The 23,644-nt window shown below is 37.3% G+C and overlaps 1 protein-coding gene across 41 annotated transcripts in view; it reads left to right on the forward strand.

Annotated features, from left to right (window-relative positions):
* The window catches only part of NAV3 (neuron navigator 3), a 489,648-nt gene that overhangs the window by 401,009 nt on the left and 64,995 nt on the right, over nt 1-23,644 (forward strand). The window lies entirely within an intron of this gene.

A 23,644-nucleotide genomic window follows, 5' to 3' on the forward strand; every position in this document is an offset into this window, starting at 1 on the left:
CTACAGAACTAAAAACCAGAACATGGAAACACTTAACAGCCGTGTAAGCTGTTAGATCAGATATTTTATTAGTATCGGTGACATAAATTGCATTGTTAGCATGTGTCATTAGTATGTTAAACTGTCATGATCCTGCATCATTATGTCTGCAGAAATGTTTATTTACACCCAGCTTACATAAGAAAATGACATTTGGAAATGCAAGAACAGTGCATGGCAGATGCTTACTTTAAAACAAGAATGAGCTGCAAGTGTTTACATGGGGTGAACGGCAAATGAAGTTTTCTGTTCTTTGTTTTTTCTCAAGTGGCAGAAAGAGGGACAAAATCAAATAAGTTTTTAGACTTACAGGGAATGGAAGTGAATTGCATTCTCATGTGGTGTTAAATGAACTGAGTATATAGTTTTCTGTAGGGCCATTAAACTGAAGGGTGTCTGTTTATAGCTGGTGACTTTAAAGTTCTCACAAATCTGTTCCTTCAGAGTGGGTGGTATGGAGCTGTGCATTAATGTCATGCAGTCTTTATTTCTTCTCATCTCCAAGTTTTGTTCAGATACTTAAAAGTTATTTGAAACAAAGCTGGACTTTAAGTATTTTAGCAGATTGCTATTGCTTTCCCTGTGGAAAAAATACAGATGGTTTATTTTGATTGTAATTTACTTCTCAGGAGAGTACCAGTGTATTTAATAGTAGCTACCTAAAATGCACTTTCCAGTTTCAGTAGCAGCATCATTTTGGTTCACTGCTGTACTTCACCACTGTCAGCAAAGACTAACATACTAGCTCCCTTGTGTTAGAACAAAACATGGGTAGCTGGATATAAGTCATTACCTAAAATACTCCAGGCTAAAACATAAAATCAAAGAATTCGAATCTCTGGTGTGATGCATATTTGAGCCTTGAAGTCAAGAAACATACAATGTTCTTTCAGATGTCTTGATTTGGTTATTTGGTTGATGGCTGGAGGAAATAATATTGTAATTTTGTTCTCCTTCTGTAAAAACAAAAAACAAACAAAAATCTTACTGAAATGTGCAGTGAAATAATTCCAATTGAGATTACAGTTCAGACATTAAAAACATGGCATGTTTTAGATATAATTCATGAAACTGTATATAAAAATTGTGATTTTGAGAATTTAATATTGGAGAGGCAGCAATTTGTGATCACTTAGCTGTCTTTTGTTCTAATTTGCATTGGAGAGGCCTAGTTCCTCAAGGAGTAAGCTATTCTTGTTTACTACTTAAGTCATTTATTAAACTGTTTTTCTGATTGCTTCTTAGCAGATTGAAGTACTTCTTCGTGTGCATATATATGCCCGTTTGGCAAACATAGTTGAAGAATTATGAGAATAACCAATTAGCACTTTCATAGAAAGCAATTCTTTTGAAATGCCATAAAAATCCTTTGCTTTAGATTTATTAGTGGTAAGTTCACTTTAAAGATCCCTTGGATTTGGCATCTTCAGCAGACACGCAGAATGATGAGGAAGATAAAAAATGGAGAGCATTTTTTGCACCCACAGGAGGTAATGAAAATAGGGTATAATGGTCCATTCTGACAGGTTCTAGCCATTGTTTTGTGCATTGGCTGCTCCTCCTAGTTGAGAGGTGGATGAAACAGGCAGGTAAAAGGAAAGATAAGGGTAATGTAAGCTTAACATCCCAAGGATGAGGGTGCATATTTACTTCACTTGTGGGGATGCTTGCAGTGTGTCAGGGGAAACATCAAGGTTTAGACCCTTTCCATTGAAGTGTGCTACTCTTAGTTTAAAGCAGTGATGCTATGTGTCTTGTGGTGATGTTCAGTCTGTTTTGTTTTGGGAACTACATTGCAAGGTAACTTCTTCATTAGTGTCTGAATAAAAAAAGGCAGGAATCTAGTTGAAATCTGGTTATGGGCTGTTTATGATCACACAAAATGAAGAGAAGGATGTATGAAAAACCAGGCAGGTTAAAAAAATGTGGGAGTCTTAATTTCTGGAGGAGGAAATGGGCTTTCATTCCTATGAGCTCCTAAAGAGATTGTTCAGCAGGAGAAATAATGGAGGGTAAGATGGATGGGAAGGCTGCAGCTCTGGCTGAAAAGCTTGCTGTGTGATGCCTGCTGTTGAGCTCAACACATGCTAACCTTTATAATTGTAAACAAACAAACAGACAGACCAAAAAAAACCCACTTTATTTTATTTTATTTTATTTTATTTTATTTTATTTTATTTTATTTTATTTTATTTTATTTTATTTTATTTTATTTTATTCTGTGTGTGTGTTAACATTTTTCTTGTAAACCTTAAGTATCACCTCTGAGTCTTCTTTTGGTGGGGAGATTAAGAGGCGATCCTCCCCATCCTGCCTGTTCTTTGAGTGCTGTTGTGACAGCCTCGGCTGCTTACAGACAAATGGTTGGTGCAGCAATGTGCTTAGTGTTTGTTTTCTTTTGTAGTTAAAGCATTAATCTCATCTATAGCTTACTGTTAAAATATTAAGTCTTCAAAGATTTCTTTTGTCAATGAAAGATTACCATAACAGTCTGAGCATGATCAGATGTGTAAACTTATGAGTAGAACATACAGTATGTTTTACGAATCAAGTTTTGCACAAAAGGATGCAATATAGCTAAAGTAGACCGAATGATGTAAACTATATTACTTTAAAGAAATCTAAATTGCTTTTTCTCACTTAATCTTATATAAACAAATATTTCCTTAATCCATTACTTATGCGCATCAACTTTTATCTCCAGTGTTTTAAACAACTTCTTATATTTATTCTGGATGTATGTTTCTCTAGATCCATTTCACACTGTAGAACAGAATGTAAAATGGCTGCTAAAGATATTAACTGCTGTGTAGGTAAATTCAGGAAAGCAAAAAATTGCAGAGACAGAAAATATCAGTTTATGTATTATACATCTTCTAGTTGCTCATTAACAGATTAACGTCGATAGCCATTGCCTGAAATCTGAAAATTTAATTTGAAATGCATACACAATTTTAGGAGCAAGATCATGAACTTTAGGAACAAGCCATGAGAAATTAAAGTGAGCTGTGCTTATCTTGATTTTTGAATTCAAATCTTGATGATTCTATTAGATATTTATTGACATATTCAGACACCAACGTCGACTGAATGTAACAAATGATCTGTGTCTGGATCTGTAAAGCTTTATGAGAAGTTAGTGATTGATAATAGGATATAATCTTCATAACTTGTGAACCACGGTCTACAAGTTCTCATCTCTTTTTATTGCCTACACTCAAAACATAGCTAGACAGCTAGCTTTCAGCTTATGTTAAGATGGAGCACACTTTTATGTTTAAAAAAAATAATATTTATTTTTTGCTTGTTTTGGCTTGGTTTTGATTTTATTGGGTTTTCTCCTAAAATAAAAGAAATTCTAATGGTGCACTGTAGTGATGTGACATACCTATATGTACTTAAATCAGCCACAGCATGACATGATCTACTGTCATCCAGGGGTCACCCCTTAGTAGAAGGAATTGCCTTTCAAGGGATTTTAGAATAGCTCCATTTTAGGAAAACCAGTTTCTTCTGTACAAAAAAGCTATTGAAAGAAAATTCAGTGTTTCTTTAGAGACAAAATGTTTTCCTCCTCAAGTGAAAATCATTCCCCGTCATGAAAAGAATTGCCTTAGTATGCCATTAATGACCCAAATCTTTTGATGCTTAAAAAAAAACACCTGAAATGGCTCTATTCTATGTATTTCCCCTTTGTTCAGGGCAGAAAGAAGTTTATGATCTCCTATCTTGTACATCTTTCTTTCTCTTTCTTTAATCATTTAAATTAATGATAAAGTAATACTCTCAAAAAATGACTGAGTATAAAGTGGATAAACTCAATGGAAAACCATTTAGGAAAAATAATCTTTTTCTGTGTTCATAATGATGTTGACAGGGATAATTTAAAGCCTTCCAGATAAATTGTGAAAGCTAATTTTCCAACCTGATTTTCATTAGAGCTATATTCTATAATATTATCCATCATGTTTTCTTTTGGAAGAACTTGATTGGACTGGCGGTGTAGGAAATTTTAATACAACTAGGCTTTGTATATGAGTGTCATTCCAGTGTGCCTCTGAATTGCTGAGTAGTGGTAAGTGAGCCTCAAGAACTTGAACAGAATTTCTTCTGATTTCCAACGTGGGCAGTAAAAGCAGACTCCATTGCAGAAAATTTACATGAGAGAGTTTATTAATTTTGGATTGCTGCTCTGGGGATATCATGTCAGATTCTTGGATCTGCTGCAGCTGTTTGGTACAACTCGGCACAGAGGAGATAAATACTGAAGGTAACTGACCAGCAATGCTTCACACAGTATTGGTTCTTTGTCCCCAGTGAGCATATCTAACACTTACTCAGGGAATCATTGCTATTTCCTTGACAGGAGCTCTCTTTCTCACACTGGCCGTGGTGTTCATACAAAGAGGAACAGAACAGTGAGGAGTTTTGCATGTGATATTCATATTCTGGAAGCTTAACAAACATGGCAGATATCTTCTCTACCATGCCCAGCGCTGAAAACATTAGGCTGTTCTCTGTCTTCTAGGAAAACAGCAATAAACCCCAAACAGTGCATTTCTTTCACTAAGAATTGAACTGTCAAAGGAACAAGGGCATCGATCTTCTCTTTCAGGAAGGCATCAGTGCGTTTCTGGGTTTACAGTTGTGGCCTTGCTATAGGTTATTATGATGCCAAGTTGCTTTTGACACTTTTCAAGTTCATAGAATCATAGAATCATAGAATTACCCAGGCTGGAAAAGACCTTGAAGATCATCAAGTCCAACCGCAGTCTAACCAGCTTTTTGTAAAAATACTCCTCAAACTAAAGGGATCTCAGATTTTGTTTTTGCCAATGATCCTTTCAAGAAGTCACTGTTCCTCATAAGGCTGAATTTGAAGTGTGTCTCCTGCTTTTCCAGCCTCCTGTCCTGTTCTCTACACTATTTCCAAAAATCTTTTTGTAAGAGTGTGCCATAAATTAAAGATTATGCCTTACACATAACCAGGTCTTCCTGAACGATGGTGATTAGATTCAAGAGCTAGATGCTTATTGTAGATTTAGTAAATTACTTTCTCTTTTCAATTGACCCTGGAGAATTTCCTCAGGATAAATCTGTAGATTAATGTACATGTCATAGAAAACATTTGCTCTTTAAGGAAACTCAGCTATGAATCTTGCTGTGTTTCTTTGTACTTTTCTGTTCCTGTAAGAAGAATAAACATCACTATGTTGAACCAGTATGATTTTAGAAGACACATGTATTTTTGCTGGAACATTCTCATGAGAATACTGTGGATTTGTGATGTATGTAATCAGACTAACATTTATTATTTGTGTTTTAGTACTTGGCCCCACTAAAAAAGATGGAACAACTCCTACATTGGGCCCCCCCATGCTGTCTGCTTTCTTGTGGGTCTCTAGTGCATACTATACACACAAGACCATACTCACCATTAAAACCTTCCCCCAGAAGATTGTTAACACACTCTGAATTTTCTTTACAGTTAGCCAGAGAGTGCTCAGAATGATTTAGTGCTTTCCCTACAGTTCTTCCAAAGAGGCATATGTGAAAAGGGCAGGCAGAAAGTTGGTCTGGCTGAACCCGGAGCAGGAAGATCCTAGAGACATAGCAGGGATGTGACTTTATCATGAAGAATGGGCTAATCTTGTTGCTAATTATGTACCTAAAGAGAATTATCATGTGTCTCTTTAACATCTGAAGTTCTCCTGAGGCTGTGTGCACACAAGACATCAAAGGGATACTGAGAAGAACGCTATTCTCAAGAGCATATGTGCCACGACAAGTACAGTATGCATTAATGTAAAGCTGACTTTGGCTCTGGTTAGTACACCAGGAAAACAGGACTGTGCATCATCCTCATCCAACTCAACTGGAATGCTTTGAAAAGACTTTATGGGTTGTTGGCTGAAAAGTATGCAAGTATTTCTGTTGACTCTATTTTCAGCATGGATGCAGTAAGTTCTTGCAGTGGATTATGCTGAGCCCTTTCTTGCAGAGAAAGTTGGCCAGGTGCAGAGGGAGACCTAGCAGTCTCTGCAATACTGCTAGCAGCTCAATAGAGGTGGTGTGGCTCCCTTAGCTTCACACTTCAGCTCTTGCCAGCTGCTGCACTTAGCCAAATGGTCGCTCAAGAGCCCTTCAGATGCTCTCGATTATAAAAGACGTCTCACTAATTTCCATTTGTCTTTAGGTTGCAGAAATCCTGGTATGGCCTGGAGATGTTCTGGGTGCAATTGGTTTGAACTAGGGAATGTAACCTGCAGTATCTGTGTGTAACATTTTAGTCAGATAGATGAGATAGGAAACTATATTAAATGATAGATAAAGCAGTGCTGCATTATGTCAGAAAAACATATTTATCAGTATAGTACTTCAGAGTAATATTCTATTGTAGCAAAAAAATAAAATAAAATAAAATAAAATAAAAAATTGATTCCTTCTCTGCTGCAGTTTCTAAGCTTTCTAATCCATATTTATCTGTCATGTTATAATGAAGTCTATATGCCAGTGCCATCAGGACTTTGTACAAGCCCTAAGGATCAGCTGGCTTCATATTACAATCCCAGTAAATCTCATGGAACTAACAGCAGAGGTGGTAAACAATATATGACTGTAAATATTCGATACAAATAAATAAATACTGACCTTGTGGTAGATATGTTGCAAATTAGAGTAGTTGTACAAGCAGTGTGCTTTACATGCTATTTCACTTTGTATACTCTGGTTCCTATAATTTTCGATACGTTAAATAATCACAATACTTCTTTGGATTCTGAGTACATTTTTGTTTTTGTATTACCTGTCTTATTTTTGTCAGAGACTTAATGCTGTATTGGCTGAGAACACAGGCACTCATTCGTGCATTTTGGGAAATCTGGTAGTATATTCCTGTTTTTCCATGAAGATGTTCTGTCTGCTATTTTTCTCTAAATTAAAAAATAATAAGTTATAACTATTTAAAAAAAAAATGGTCACTGGAAAAACACGGGCTTTTTAAAGCCAAAAGTTTGCCAGAGTTTTAATTTATATGATTAAACAAGGGTTTTTAAGAAGAGAGGCACTATATCCTTTTATTTCTAAGCTAATTTAAAACCATACCCCCTTCGTTAATGGGTTCTTCTTCCTACTGCTGTTTTTGTCCTCTGATATTTTTATAAAAGCCTTCTGTATTCCCATTTGGATAGCATGACTTCATGATGCTTCTGCTCTGGCCTTATCTCCTGCCTGCAAGACTTGGCTGAAGCTGACTTATTAATTGGTTTCCTCCCCTTTTTCATTTTACAAGAAAGGACATTTTTAACCTTCGAACTCTGAAATCACACCAGTCATTTATTTCTCCTTGCATCCGTCTTCTGAAGCAGTATTGAATCCCTTTATACTTCCTGGGGTGTCTTTTAGGTTTGACCCGCTTTCCTGTACCCTGGTAGTTATCTGCAGTGTTTTTCTTTCTCGACTTCTTCCAGCTCCTTTTATTTGGATGTTTAATCTTATATTTGGCATCTGCTACTGTTATTTTTTCTTATTATAAAATAAGAGAATGCTAATCAGTAGTCTTATCTTTCTGAAGGATACTTCAAAATACACTCTGGTTCTTGTTGTTGGTAAGCATTTGACTGAATGCATAACCCAGTAAATAGAGATGTAAATGTAAGACTTTCCCTTACATTTCCCACAGTGATTGAATCATTTAAAATGTGTTGTCCCTGCATTTTTGATGGTGGGATTATAGCTCAGTGATGGTACCAGTCCAAAATCTGTGTTCAGAGAATCATAGAATGACCTGGGTTGAAAAGGACCACAATGATCATCCAGTTTCAACCCTCCTGCTATGTGCAGGGCTGCCAACCACTAGACCAGGCTGCCCAGAGCCACATCCAGCCTGGCCTTGAATGCCTCCAAGGATGGGGCATCCACAGCCTCCTTGGACAACCTGTTCCAATGCGTCACCACCCTCTGAGTGAAAAACTTCCTCCTAATACCTAGTACTAAACCTGCCCCATCTCAGTTTAAAACCATTCCCTCTTGTCTTACTTCTATTTACCCTTGTAAACAGTCATTGCCCCTCCTATCTATACACTCCCTTCAGGTACTGTGAGGCCACATTTTGGTCTCCCGGAGCCTTTTCTTCTCCAAGCTAAACAAGCCCAGTTCCCTCAACCTTCATAAGATAGGTGCTCCAGTCTTCTGATGATCTTAGTGGCCCTCTTCAGGAAATATAAGTATTGTTGATGTTCAGTTACATTTATGAAGGTGATTGCCCTTCTGTTTTTGGTTCAATTTTGTGGTGTTAAATGCTAGCCCAGTGTTGCACTTTGAACAGCCGTGTCTTTCTTCAGCTTCTCTTTCTGTCTCTTGTGCTGGTTTTGGCACACTCATGTTCATTCTGGTGTGAAACTGCATTCCATGCTAGGTGCTGACTGGGAGCTGGAAGACAGGATCATTAGGCAAAAATGAGAACAAGTAGCAAAAGGCTGTTGTCAGTATTCAATTTGGAAAGGAGCCTTTGACATCCTGATAAATACTGCCAATGTGAAACATTCCAAGAAATTGCTTCAGCATCTCAGAGTGGGTGGTAACAAATGCGACAGACAGGAAGGCTAGAATGAGACAGGAACATCTCCTAAACTGGCAAAGACTATTAATTGCAACAGGCAATTTGTGTTGCTGTCTGCAGTCCTATTTGTATTTCAGCTCTGTCCTGCTAGTCTACTCTCCATCGTAGAGTGGAGCGTTGCCATCATCTATTAATGTAGGAAGAGAGAATTTCTTAGTAACAAGGAGGTTTTGGTGTTTTTTTTCTTATTTGTGTTTTTCCCCATATGCTGAAGCCATTCAGGGTTTACTCCACCTTCATGTTAGTGATCTGCCTCTGAGTCTTGGGCGTCTAATTGGAGTAATTTGTGGGTTAGAGACGTGTGCTGTTACATTTTCCTGAAGCATTCTAGCTGATGAAGGATTTTTTTAATTTGCTTTTGTGTTTTGTTTTTCCATTTGGTTTGGTTTTGTTCTTTTCTTGCCTAGCTTAAGCCAAGCAGTAGCCCTGATTTTTGGTCTGCTCCAGCTTTAAATCAAGATGACATTTATGGGAGATCAGAGAGAGATTCAGGATGCTGGGGAGAGATCCAGGGTGACTCGTTGCTGTACTGGCATTGATTTATTAAAGCAGCTGCCGTATCTCCCTAACTGAGATTCTGGCACACTCACTGCCATAAGCCCAGCTCACCAGAGGTCTTGGAACCTTCTCAGCAGAACTTTCCTGTGTCATGGACTTTGACATTCAAGATCAAAGCTGAAGAATGACTTCATTTTCTAATATCAAATATTGATATGTTATAACTAAACTGTGCTTCATTGCAGCAAGCCGCTGTTGTGAATATCTATTGACCCTGTAAATGCTGAGTCATTATTACTTTTTCTTAGAGAAAGTAATGTATGTTTTTTATTTTCTTTTAGAAAAGAATGAACACTTTTGAGTTCTGGACATACTATTTTTATTTTATGAAGATGCTTTGGGCTTTAATAATTAGTAGTCATTCTAAGAGAACGATCAAACAACAAGGCAAGAAAATTACTATGACATGGGTTGTCTTTGCTTCTAGGAAAAAACTATCTTTCCTCTGTTTATCTAGTGCAAAGTCACAAACCTACAGCTGTCATTTAGCCCACAATTATAGGAAACACAATGCAGAACTGATGGAAGTGATATTAAATAGGTATAGTCTATTTCACGCTACCTGAATTTAATTGCTTTACCTAAAATCAAAACAAAATGACAGCATAAAAAGAAACAAACATGAAAGAAAATATAACCTCTAATTGAATAGACCAGCTGGGCAAAAAACTGAAGTTCCTAGCTTAATGCTATGTCTCTTGCTGTTTTAAATTATCTTGATATAGTACATTTTCAGGGGGTGTTTTTTTTTCTTTCCAAGGAGTACAGTAGAAATGGCTGTGTATTGTAGAAGGCAAATTTTGCATGGAAAGAATCTTGCCATATATATTTTATTTAATCACCTCCACCCTGAAGCCATGCAAGATTTGAATGAATTTAACTATTATTTTTCTGTCCTGCAAGGTTAGGGATGCTATATATCCCCTGTAATGCCATTGTTACTGTTGAGAGGTGCCAAAGGAGGCAAAAAAAAATTCCTAGAAGCTCAGTGATGTATACATGCATTCATTCTGCATACTGGTGTCCCTCCAAGCAGTGGGAGCATGCACACACATGCATGCTATGTGTCAGTGTCTCTGCCTGTTGTTGGCAGTGGAAGGAGTGATGCTCCACAAGCTGTGCTGCCTCTTTGTGCTGTCACTGTTCATGCAGACTCTGGGCTCAAAGCTGGTTGACTTTGAAAATCTCCTAGCAAGCTGGTGGGATTTAAAAGCTAAGAGGATGTGACCTTAAATGGTTTTCACTGACACAGCACGCTAAGGTTTCAGCTCTTGGAAGATAAAGCATAAGAGTCCTAGGAAGCTAACAGATAAAGAATGATGTTATGAGCCAAGGGGATATAACCACAGTGAAAAAAATTTCATCATGATTCCAAATAGATAGGTTAAAATTACCAAAGCAAAAAATTGTGAAGATACATAAGGTTTGAGAAGCTGTTTTGGTTCCCACTGTCTGATGAACTAGGTAATTAAAAATTTACCCTGACAGTGCAGTTCAAAACTACTAATTATTTATCAGTTTTTGCTTGGCAGCACGGTGCTGTGTGTCTAGACCTAATTGACATTATATTTTACTGTGCATATCAGAGTTTGAAATGAAAAAAATCTGCACATGTTGTCTTTTCCTTTGTTACAGTGACAAAAGAAGGAATTATTCTTTAATTATACTCTGTCATTCAGTACTTAGTAGTTTTTGTCTCCACAACTTTAACAGATACTCCAAGCAGCTAGGGAAATAGAGGAGGAAAGATTTATTATTATTTTATTTTTTATTTATTTTTTTAATTGTTTTTTTAATCATCAGGCAAGTCTGCTGGCTTCTAGACTTTTAGTCCCTTGATGCTGTTTTCCAAGTGCTTCAAAAGCATCTGCACATTTCTTGTGCTTTATTTCTGCAGTGGGGAAATGTTTTCTTCCTGTTAACTGTAAAAAGTCTGCCCTTTACATCTGCTGCTTGTGTTATTGATTAGGCAAGCAGCTTCTGGCTGCTCTGCTGCTTTGCTCAGCTCTGAAACTGCTCACGACATGCTATTCAATGCTCACCCTGACTGATTTCCCATCCTGCCTTGTCATAAGAGCTGTGGAAATTGTAAATTTTCTGGGGCAAAGAAACTTACTGGTGTATTGCTACACTGCATATATAGTTATGGTAACTGTTAGTAACAGTATTCAAAGCAGCCTTCACAAAACTAACTTTGCATTCATTTTTTGAATTGATTCAAATCCATTGCCAAATGCTATTTCTCCATGACTCAGTCGCACACTTCTTTCAGAGTACTCTTATTTTTTTCCAGCAGAATTCCTCCTTGAAATATGTTGCTTAAAATAGAGGGGATGCAACAACACATGAAAAGTTAATCAAGGGTATTTTGCACTGAGGAAGTGGGGCTGTGAAGTTAGAGATTTGGATTGGAAAGCACCTATGTTGTCCCATCTAGCGTACTTCTCTGTTGCTGAGTAAAGATTTTTGGTTGTCTGTTCCCACCTTTAATATTATGTTTCCCTGAGTGACAATTTTATGGTCTGCCATAGCAGGGTATTAAATTGCCTTTTCTTACTGAGTTGTGTTTTTATATAGATTTTCTCAAATGCAGTAGCATAAAATACTAAAATAAAATACAGCAGTAAATGGTAGAAGGCAGGAAATTTAAAGAAACGTCTGTGAGTTAGCTATCAGGAAAGCAGTCAGAACAAGTGAAACATAAAAGCAAAGCACAATAATTTCTGAGTTAGGAGTTGAAGGAAATGAGAATGCATTCTGAGTTAAAAAAAAAATAACAGTGAAGCAATCACCATGGAATAAGAAAAGTGGTAGATTTCATCATCTTTCAAAAATTGAATTAAAAAAGGTACTTTTATCATACTAATGTCCATGCCCATTTTGATAAAGCATCCCACTGATACTCTGTAAGGCTGCAGTTAATTATCAAGGTGCTGTTAGCACTTAGTAACAGCAACAGGGAGAAATGTTGCTTCATAGCTTAGTGATGTGAGGTATCTGGACAAAGAACATCCAACCATTTAAAGGAAAAGCGAGGAAAAAACTTTAAGATGTTCTTCACTTAATTTTGGAACCCAGGAAGGCAGTACCAGTCAATTAGAGAAGTTAAATAAATGCAGAATCGCACTATGGGAATAGGATGCATGTAGAATCAAGAGAAACTGCTTAGTAATCCTGATGCTTTATTCAGAATATTTGAGCATATATTATTTACATAATCCTTACGTGTGGAGAGGAACATCATCCATTTGACAAGCAGCCAAGATGAGATGAAAGAGAACATGTCAGGCGTCTTGCTGCTCTTCAGTAGTGCCTCTCCCTTGCATTTATTATAGAGTTCTGGAAGAAGCTATTTAATAAAGCTCTTGGTAGCGCTTCTCACGACTAGTTAATTTCTGTCATAAAATTGCTGAGAGACCTCCTATATTATATTCTTGATTGCAATATGGTCTGCTGTTTGACAACTCCAGAAGACCTCATTATCTAATCAAGGAACCTCCTGATTCAATTTCTTGTATTCCACAAACGTGTATACTCTGAAGGGGTGCTACCTATTGAACACTAACACCAAGATCACATTGTAATAAATACTTTACTAAAAAATATAGTTAAATAAGATTTGCTGATTACAAAATTATTTTTATCACACACACACAAAAAAGAGGAAACCAGGAGAACTGCACTATTTCAAAGTCATTGCTCTCATTCACACTGTTTTTTTTAATATCACTATTAATGTTCATGTATCATTAAGTTAATGGAAATATTACTACAGTAATGATAAAATATTCACTACGTTACCAGAAAATGTTTAAGAATGTATTCATCCATCAAATATCTGAATATTGAGTGAAATTAGAACAGTTCACAGTAAAATGACTGGAAAATAATGAGATCTAAGTTAGGTAAAATCATTCAACCTAAATGAAAACAAGATAATTTTTCAGGATGCCATTTTCAAATTCCATTTTTCTTACAGGCACTTTCTTGAAAATAACTGCAGCCACTTCTATAAAATCTTTTCTGTTGATCAATATTTTTTACAGTAGTTGAGATTAGGTTCTTCATTGTAGTGACAACAACGTCAATGAAATATTTGGTCTTAATGGTTCTGTTCTGGCAGCAGCTACTAATTCTCCTTACGATGAGAATGAAGGTTTTGGTATGGCAGTTACTAGGATGGCTGACAGGGTGGATTAGTGCTGCTGAGCCCTGTAAGAAAAGGTCACTGCTGCAGTGCCCAGGGCAGGTTGGGAGAGGTGAGGCCTCAAAGAGAGGTATAGACTTGGTCAAAATAGTCATTGGCAGGCATAAGTAGCATTTGTTCATTGCGTCCTCCTTATCTTTGCCTACCAACAGCACTCCAGGTTTCTAATCACTACTGCCAGGCAGCTGTCACCTTCACAGAACTGTCAGCTCTGCTCTTGCCTGTCCCGTGTTATTTGTTGGTAACGTTTCCAAAAGGAAAATCTTCAACAAGTGTGGTGCTGCTGGGTGAGAAGGCAAAAATGAAAGATCTTTTTCTACCAACAGTCTTAAAAGCTCTTTTGTTGTTGTGTTGTTGGGGGTTTTTTTGTTGTTTTTTTTTGGCTTTTTTTGGGTCCTGTTTTCAAAATTGCTCACAGTATTCTATATTCTTCTATATCTTGTGGAGAGATCTTGTTCAACCCAAGTAAATTTTGTATTTCATTTAAGTTGGAGTAATTACTTTCAACTGTGAATTACTAGCCATAGGGGTACAGATTCTCTTAAAGAGTCACAGAAAAATGTACTGTGTAGTGGCCTTAGGAGACAATTTCACTCACTTGCACGTGGTAATGTGGTCAGTGAAGTACTGCTTGCCTGAAAAATGGTGGCTCAGCAGTTCACCCTGAGATGTCATGCCATTTCGAAGACTTATCTTTCACAGTGTTGCAAACTCACCAGGCTGTATGCTGAATATTATGTACACAATAAGGATGCTGCATGTAAATGGAAGCATGTGAGAACTTGAGTTTACAAAATGAGAAGTGAATTGTGAGAAGTAAGAAGTGACCGGCAGTTTTCTATTTGCATTTAGTGGCCCTTGTCCACAGCTGCATTAAGGGTGCTAGCTGAATTTGATAAGCTGACCATTTGTAACCACTTCATATGGGCAACTTTGATTAATACTCTTCTTGATTCCTCTATTTGGGCTGTATGTTTCTTATACCGGTTGCAATTTTAAATATAGACTTTCTTATTTTTTAGGAGATACATAGACTACTGATTGTTATAGATGTTCATTTCTAATTCCAAAAAACTAAAGATTGAGCCCACATCTGCTAAAGACATGCATCTCAAACTTCTAGCGATTTTAACAACATTGCAAAAATGCACTATACATATAGAGTTTACAGATTATAACAGGAGGCCTTAAGGCTTGTACACAGCTTCTGAATCAATTTAACTATATACTCAATTTAGGAACTAATCTACTTGAACCAGGCAACATTTTGGTATACCCACAAACATTTAGCTCCTGGAGGGCACAGGTTCTTTTGAAAGAGAAATTCTGGTCTTGTAAAGAGAATTCAGTTTCTCCCTCTGTTGCCTCTCACCCAGCCCTTCTGCAAAGAGAACATAGCATTTATTGCAAAAGGTAGAGGAAAACAGATAACTAGTTTGAAGAGCAAGGAGGCATTGAATTTAGGTTTAGGATATAAATATTCATCAGATCTTGATCACTTAAAATAATTGTCAAGCACAACATTTCTATGGGAAAAGCTGTCAAGTTTAATGTACAGTGCATTCATAACCTGACTTAGAAATGATTAAATCTGAGATGGAAGAATCTCTTCAAGCAGCATTAAGCAGAACATTTTGCTACTTTCCCAGTATTATTATTATTTTTTTCCAGTACTGGTAAAGTTCATTGATTTCAGAGGAATGGAAAGCAGCAGTGTGTAAAAGATGGAAACTTAGTGCTCTGGAGCAAACCAACTCCTCCCCCTTCGAGCTTTAAAAACAAAAAGAGGAAAAAAAAATGCATTCTGATAATGTAAAGATGTAAATTAATCTGTCTGACACATGGGAGTTCTATATGGAAAGTAAGTCAATAGGAATCCTTCCTCCTTTCCCTGCTCAGATGGATTATTTGCTATAACTTTAGGCAGGCTGTTTCTCAACAGACTAAGGGGTGTGTAATATCTTGGGAAAATCAGAACATTTAATCATGTTCTTAACTGCTTAGGTGTCACATGTTTAGGCTCCTAAGCCTGGTCTTTACCCAGATTCCACACATCATAAAAAAAAAAAAAACCAACAATGCCATGTATCATCTAATTTAGAATTTTGAGTCACTCAGAAATAAATACTAAAGCCACTGTAAGTTATGGTCTAATTATAATGGAAACATCTTTTCTCTAAGGGAAAATTCTAGGACAATCTGAATCCTAGAACAATGATGTTTAAGGATGACTTATACCTAAGAATGTAAAGTTTTTCATGTTTATTCTAATATAAAAATATTTGCATTACTCTTACAGATCCCTAATTCCTTTAAAAACACTAGCGAGGCTCCGGCATTTAATCATGTACTACTTTATGGAATACATTACATTTTTGTCACCTGTTGCTGCTTTTCAGTTTCAAATTTATTTTGTCAAGCCAGTTATATCTCAGTTTGCTTTGTTTCTTCCCCAGGAGATTTATGCTTTTGCAAGTCCTCCTGAGCAGGGGATTTTAAAAGAAATGAGTTTCAGAAATAGTGCCATAAATAAAATAGTGTGGATTTCCTTCAAACTCTGCTAGAAGTTTGTGTATCGTAAAACAGCAGCAACAAGAAACAGAAAAAGAAACAGCCAACCAAAGGTCTGCTGGAAAGATGTGTTAGAAAACCTGAACTAAAGTGCTTGGTAAGGTGAAACTGTACTAAACAGAAAATCAAGTGGTCCTAGGATGTCAGGTTTATTTATTTCTTTATTTCAAATAAATGTCTTGACTTCTACTAGCAACTGTTTCACTAACTGTTTTGTTTGTGAAAAGGGAAGAAGATGCAACAAACTGGACACACACACACTGCACAGTCAGCTTGTTTATTTTACATCATTGTAGACTTCCCAAGGGTAAGCCATCTCATTTGATAGAGTTGAGTATTCCAGAGACCTGAACCAGCAGCCTGTCATAGCATTCAACTATGCGGAATGCTTTTAATAGCAGTGTTGCAGCAAAAGGGGGGAGGCCAAGCAGCTCATTGCTCTCAGCAGGCTCCTGCTGAGATCCTGCATCATCTGTATCTTTTGTCTTAAGGAGCAGGAGCCCTGTAATGTTTTTCACACTTACCTGTAACATGTGGGAGATGCTCTTGGTGGTTGCATCTGGTTGATCCATGTAAAAGTCTATTTGCAAGCTCCTGCAACTAGCTTTGGATTTAGGTGTTGGTTTGGGATCCTCCTGTCTTGCTCTTCAGAAGCACTAATTCCATTGATGTTTTGGATCAATGCCTGTGTTTCTGAAGAATGAGTCCGAGGCCAAAAGAAGAGGGGTACTTACTCCAATGCATGAATCAGGTCCCTTTTCTCAAGGAGAAAATAAGCAGCACCGGATGAAGGGAAGGACACATGTCATGCTTTGCTCTTCAATTTAGAGTACCCTATAACTGATTTGCTTTGGAATAGTGTGTATATATTCTTTCCAATCTCCAGTTTTCATAAAGGTATAGAATTTGAATTTTGAACTCATTTTATTATTAGTTTATTAATGACCATCTGTGTTTAAATATTTTATGATCAGTAAATTAGAATGGGATTATTATTATTTAAGTACTACATGATGTTCAGAGCGAACTATTCAAACTGCTGTTACTTGCAATGGGAACACTGATAGCTGCCCTATGAAGAGCAGAGCTTTGATGGAAGGATTAGAAAGCAAGTGTCTTTCTTAAGCCAGTGAGTTAGCAAGAAGTAGAGGAAGGTCAGAGGTCTAACTCTGTTCTGTTTTCTTTTGCTGTTTCTGTGGAAGAAGTCAAAAAACATACTAAAGTGAATGAAGAATTGCCTCTGTGATACTGGTGCTTTTGCAGTAATATCTGTTTTGCCTTTGCAGTGATTGAAGGAATATAATCAAGATAAGGGAGTTGTGTTTTTGGCAGGGACCTCTTCTGCACTGCTGCAAATGGAGAACAGTAGTTTTGTTTTACTTCTTACAAAACAAATACTTGCATAAAAGTTCCTACTCTTCTGTTTATTCCTATCTCCTTTATTTGTGAGAAAATGCATTAGCACAGTGAACTTGAGTATTATCAAAAATATGGTTATGTATCTCTTCACCCTTAAATGCATTCATTCAAAACCACTTTGTGACATTTTGTGATACACAGGTATCCCAGTAAACCTGTACTTTTCCTGGAAATGGACATTTTGAGGCTTACACTTGAAAATTAATACTTTTATTAGGGAAAAAGCTGTTGACATTATATACACTGGTTAATTCTAGAGCTGTAGTAGTACATATTGTATGGTAAGTTTGTATCAGAGGTCCCATACTAATATAACCTGTTCTCATTAGTGAGGTAGCCTCTGCCCTTTCATTTCCCCTGTCTCCAATAATTGCATCTGGTCTGTCAGAGGGCAAAGATTATCTGAATTTTGGGTTAAATGGGACAGAACAGGGCAATTACAGGTGAAAAGTAAACACACAAAATACTTGAGTGATGTAAACACACTGTTCTTTCTATGGCTTCATTGTATGGGAGTGGCTCATTGCTGCAGGCTGTGTGCTGGTGTCTTTAGTGCCCTTTGTCTCTGCTCTGTGTCCAGGTGGAGATGATTTCATTCCTCAGACTCTCTGCTCTGACCTTTGTGAGTAACATCCATGCAGTGTGCATCCAGGATACGAGCGCTGGTTTTCTCTGCACCACAATCCATCATCTTCCCACTTTCTTATCTTTTGATGGCTTTTCTGCATCCTGATTATTTGTGTAACTTTACAGAGTATTTTCATTCTTTGTTCTCTTAGCAGGAGGTGAAGATTATGCCGTTCCTTTTTGTTCTGATTCGAGCAGAACTGCAGGTTTCTTGCCCATCTATTATTGTATTTTTTTTTTCTCCTTTTCTCTCAAGAAATAACTGCATTGTAGAACTGCAGTGTTTTTGTGGATTTTTTGTTTGTTATTGGGTTTTCTTTTTCATGATAACTTTATTTCCCCACTTAGCAAGTTTGAATTTTCTGGGCTTTTTGGGGTGGTAACAACAAATAGCAAACTTTTTGTGTTACTAAAGCTGTTTAAAAGTTCACACAACCACAAAAATAAGTTGCACTGAAAATGTGTCGTAGTTGTAACCCTCATATTTGCAACCCCAATATAATCATCAGTTTGCAGAGAGTTTAAAACTGGTTCTGAGGTGAGTTGAACTGTGCAGCCAAGTGAAGTGGCTGCTAGAGCTCAGCCACCAGGGCCCAACAGGTAACTGTCCCAAGTAGGATGCTGTGGGCCTGACACTCAGTCTTGTGGGTCTATAAAGCTCTTCATGTGCCAGTGTCTCCACCATCCAGTCTGTTCTGGTGCTACCCTTCCTCTAGCACACAAGCACAGCCTGGAGAGGATGAGCCAATGGGCTTTTATCACTTTTTGTCCTCTCCCACCACCACTTTCTGCCCCTTGGTGCTGACTCAGTGTGCATCCCCATCATCCTGGAATCACTGAAAGTTTAGAACCACATTCATTAAGCACTTGGTTAGGTCCTGGTGTGTTAGAGTAGTAAATCCACTCAGGCAGCTGTTTATATACCTTTAGGGATATCATTCATTATATTTCTAGTTCCAAAATGCTAAGGGGATAGAGACTGAAATGGGTCCCCTTTTCAAAACCATCAAAATCATGCTGACAAGCGATGAGCAAGGGCCTGAAGGCCAGATGTGTACAAAGCATTTCAGCCTTCTTTCCATACTTAAATGACACTAAAAATCAGGCCATGCAGAACGAAGAGAAAGTCCCTTTCTCCTTTTTACTAAAGCAGTAATCTGGGGCTTACTTAGCAAACTCTGAGAAGAGCAACAAGTGCAAGCAACAACCTCAACAGATAAAAATAAGAAAAGAAAGAGTTTTGTGTTCAGCTTGTTTGTTAGCCAAACTGCTGTGATGCTGACTATAAGCAAGTAAGCCCATTAGACTTCAGATAATAGGCTTACCCATTTAACTGAACATATTTATGTGGATCAAGCTCTGGAAGTGTTTCAGTGGTGAAGGTTTTTATTAAAAGCCCCTTCAGACATCAACCTAACAGCTTTTCCACAATCACAACTTGTTGCTTAACTCAACAAACCAATAACCTTTCAAAAAATCACTGTCTTTAGACATACAGGGAGAAATTACATTGAAGAAGGGGGATGATCTAGCAACATAAATTGTTAACGGTAAGAGACTATGCACTGAGAGGATGTTACCAATAAATCAGAACTTGGAGATAATTACTGGGAGGAGTTCTCAGAACAATTATCAGCAGGATCTGTTTGGTTTTGTCAAGTGCTGTATAGGTGAGGCTGAGCGAAGAGCTTTGATTTTTCTCAACACCCCTTCCTCCCCTCAGCTGAATCTGACTGGCAGTTTGCAAGAGTGCATGGCAAATTGTGCTTATCTCAGGGTGTTTTTTAAATGATTTTCCTTTAAATTCAAATGTGGCTCCCTTGAGATATTTCTTTATGCTTGCAGGATCTCACATCTTACTTTGGGGGGATGCAAATTGACCATGTACAGAACAAAGAATGACATTTCTACTTCTTACAGAGTCTAGGTAGCAAAAAATAAAGTGGTTTTGTATTTTCTGAAGAATTACGTAAGCTCTGTAATTTGTTTATTTATGTCTGTTCAACTGGTGTTAATTAACTTGTCTGAATCTGCATTAGAAAAATTTAAACATCTCTTGTATCCAAACAGTGGATTAAAAACATAACAAACAGCAGCAGGAAGATAATTCCATCAAAAGCTTTTCTCCCTTGGTTTGTTATGATATTGTCAACAGTTTTTGATGGAATTATTTCCTTACATGTTACTTCAGCCCATATATTCGTATTTTCCACTGGCTGTTTGAAATGTAATTAAAAATAGATGCTGTTTATCTGCCTCATGCAAAAAAATAAAAAAATAAAAAAATTTGCACATTCCAGGGGAAAAAAAAAATTCTTTTAAGTTGTAAATGTATTATTTTATTTAGGCAACACCTAATTCAATTTTGGAAGTTACTTATTGTGATTGCAGCTATATTCTATTATGAATTTAGAGCTAGTTGTTGACTTTCCACTGTCCCTCTAATGTCATACTAAGCATTATTACGCAGAATAAGTGCAAACCAAAGAGGGGCTCTGGTCAAGAATTGTTCAGGTCCTGAGATGTGAGAATTGAAGTGCATAAGGTTATCACAAGAAATGTAGGTCTTATATCAAATCAATATTTTATTTTTATGTTTTTTTTCCTGCAAGGTTCTAAAGCCAAATTATTTCTTGAATAATGTGGAAACAGAAATATGGAAACAAATTGACATTGCAAAAGTACGTTTTGTTCTGATTGTGCTTTAGTAGGATGTAATTCTTTTTTTTTTTTTTCACATTTAAAACAAAAATCCTCCCAAAGTGATGCTACATGAAAGCTAATCCATAAATGCATTGCTATTCTTCCTAATTTTAAACTTTTTTTTCCTTAGAATATGCTAAATAAATGCATTTTGAAATGTACATGACATGATTTTCTATCAGTGACCCCAAAGTAATGCAGGATTAATGCTTCAGTGGTTGACTTGTTTTAGCATGACAGGTAATGCATTAAATTTGCTGAGGAAAAGGCAGTGAAGTATGAGTCCAGCTGACTACATTTTCATTTCGCTATGAGGATAGAATAGCTATAATGAAATTTATAACCCTGGACAGTTTCTGCTTTGATTCAAGGCCTAGGATTTTGCTCTGGCATCCTGTGGATTGAAACAAAGTATTGATTTTATGCACACTGTGCCATCTTGAATTTGTGTGCATAGGGTCAGTGTATCTGTTTTATGAATAATGAGCAGGTGAGCGCCCAGTAAAAGGTGTAAAATGGATTAATTCATGATGAACTGACCTTTGAAGGAGAAAGTTCTCCAGCTGACATACTGACACGCTATTGAGGAGTTACTCTGAATTAAAGAGTCCAATTATTTTCTTATATTATCTTCTTAGTGAGCTAGGAGATTATTTTCTCAAAAGTCAGTTAGGAGAGTACCTATAGAGTCTGTATTTTAGGGCTGAATTTTAGTCTCCCTGAAATGTGCTGAAATACAGAGAAAATGATGATTCATGGCAGCAGCCTGCACTTCGTGCTGATATCCATTTTACTGATGCATGGTAGAGAAGAAAAATGCTCCTCTGTGCAGTGTGTTCTGGAGGTTGACTGATGCACTGTGTTCCCTACTTTATGGATTTAAGTGTGTGGGACTAGCTTAAGCACGAGCTGGTGGTAAATGAGTTTTGTTTTATTTTTACTGGGCCAAACTTGTGCCAGTAGTATAGAGAGATGCACTAAGTTTGATCTTCGTACTGTGAGCATCTGGTTTTCAGTCATATCACTCATATCCTTTCAGTCTTTGCTTCTTAACCATTTTATGTACCTGCCTTTGCTTGCTACTTAAAGGATTAAATGTAAACCTATGATTCCCTAAGTCACAGAGAATGGCTTGTGTTGGAGCTAACCATAAAGCCCACCCAATTCCAACCACTGCCATGGGCAGGGCTTGCCCCCCCAGCTCAGTCTGCCCAGGACCCCATCCCTGAGCAACTCCAGGGATGGGGCACCCACAGCTTCTCTGGGCAGCTGGGCCACTGCCTCACTGCCCTCTGAGTAAACAATTTTCTCCTAATATCTAAATAAATCTCCAACTTGTCCAACTTTGCCAAAGGCTGGGTGTGCTGAAACAACCAGACTTTTCCAGAATTCTCACATTGATTGGAGTCTTGCTGCTTTCATTTGTCTGATGATCTGCTTGAGAAAAGCTTTTCTATTTGCTTTCTTAGGCCACGTTGGCTGGAGGCACTTTCAAACGTTAATGAAATACACCACTGTTGAAACAGATTCCAGGCCATGACCCAGCTTATCAGCATGGTGAACTTCATTGAGCTGGCAGGTTTAAGAGCTTATTGGAAAATGCTGAAAAAAGAAACACGAAGGGTGGAAGGAATCATTGTGGTTGTGCTCTCCATCGTGTCTTCTCTGCAACTAGAGATTGCTTTGATTTTCTAAAACCAGTAACATGAAAAGAGAATAGTTATATGTATCCATGGAGCTAACATGGATCGTGAGCTCCGTGTTCCTCTTGTCATTTACCTTCAGTATTCAATGCTTGCCCAATAATCTGCATTCTGTACTTTTGGCAGTCACTCAAAACATCTTGAAAATGTTGCATATTTCTGTAGGTCTTTTTTATGTACTGTATGATAAAGTATTTTCTGTCTTGTTTCACTGCCTCTTTGCCCTGGAACTCTGCTGCTTGTCCACCTGCTGTGTAAAACCGTGTCTTATTCCATATAAAATATTCCTCCTTTGGTTGATACACTTCAGTGTGTGAACTTAAAATTGGATTTTTTTTATTTTTTTTTTTCAAGCAGAGAAAACTGAATACATGTGGAACGTAAACACAGAAGTGACACGAGCACAGCTGAGTGCAATTTATCTTTCCGTTAGAGAATACTTATGGGGATATGCTTATAATCTTCATTCATCTCTACATACTGATGTTAAGCACTAGGTGTTTTGACTTCAGACACCTTGCTATTTCCAGAATAACTAAGCAGCAGAAAGGTCAATAAGAGGATTATTACAGAGATCTTTTTAGTACCTCACACTAATTAAATGAGACAAAGAGATAGTGGAAACTAACCAACTGTGTGGAAAGCAAGTTGTGGATTCCTAGACTTCCTGGAGTATTTGGAATTTTGTTTCAAGAATTTTGAGCAATTTGTGGAGAACTGGGATTTCTATAATATTCGCAGACACCTTCTGCAATTAAACCCAGTTCGGAAGTGACTTTGTTTTTCAGCGGAAGTGCTATGGCTAGCTTCAAAATGCATAGGAATTGTTAGGATGTAAAGCAGCCAAGATAGAAACAGAGGATGAATTTTAGAGCTTTAGCTCGTGCAAATAATCTGATAGGCACATCTGATGCATCAAAGAAAACCCAAACCACAGATCATCTTGTTGAAAGCATATTGAAAATATTACTGCAAAAATCCTAGGCAAACTCAGCTAGCATGATGTATGCTTCAGAGTAAGGATTCTAAAATGCTGACTGTAAATCTAACCAGGAACTGGGAGGGAAGCCACTATTCTGTGCCTCTCACATGGTTAGCATGCCTTTTCTACCTCCCAAATTGAAGAGGCAATCCTTCTGCAGTACAGATTAGTTTTCAACTCTGTGTGTCTGAAGTGTTGTAATAATTATCAGAATT

The sequence above is a fragment of the Coturnix japonica genome, chromosome 1 (genome assembly GCF_054131305.1).
Source record: "Coturnix japonica strain WE chromosome 1, WE-NBRP24, whole genome shotgun sequence".
In the NCBI taxonomy this organism is placed as follows: Eukaryota; Metazoa; Chordata; class Aves; order Galliformes; family Phasianidae; genus Coturnix; species Coturnix japonica.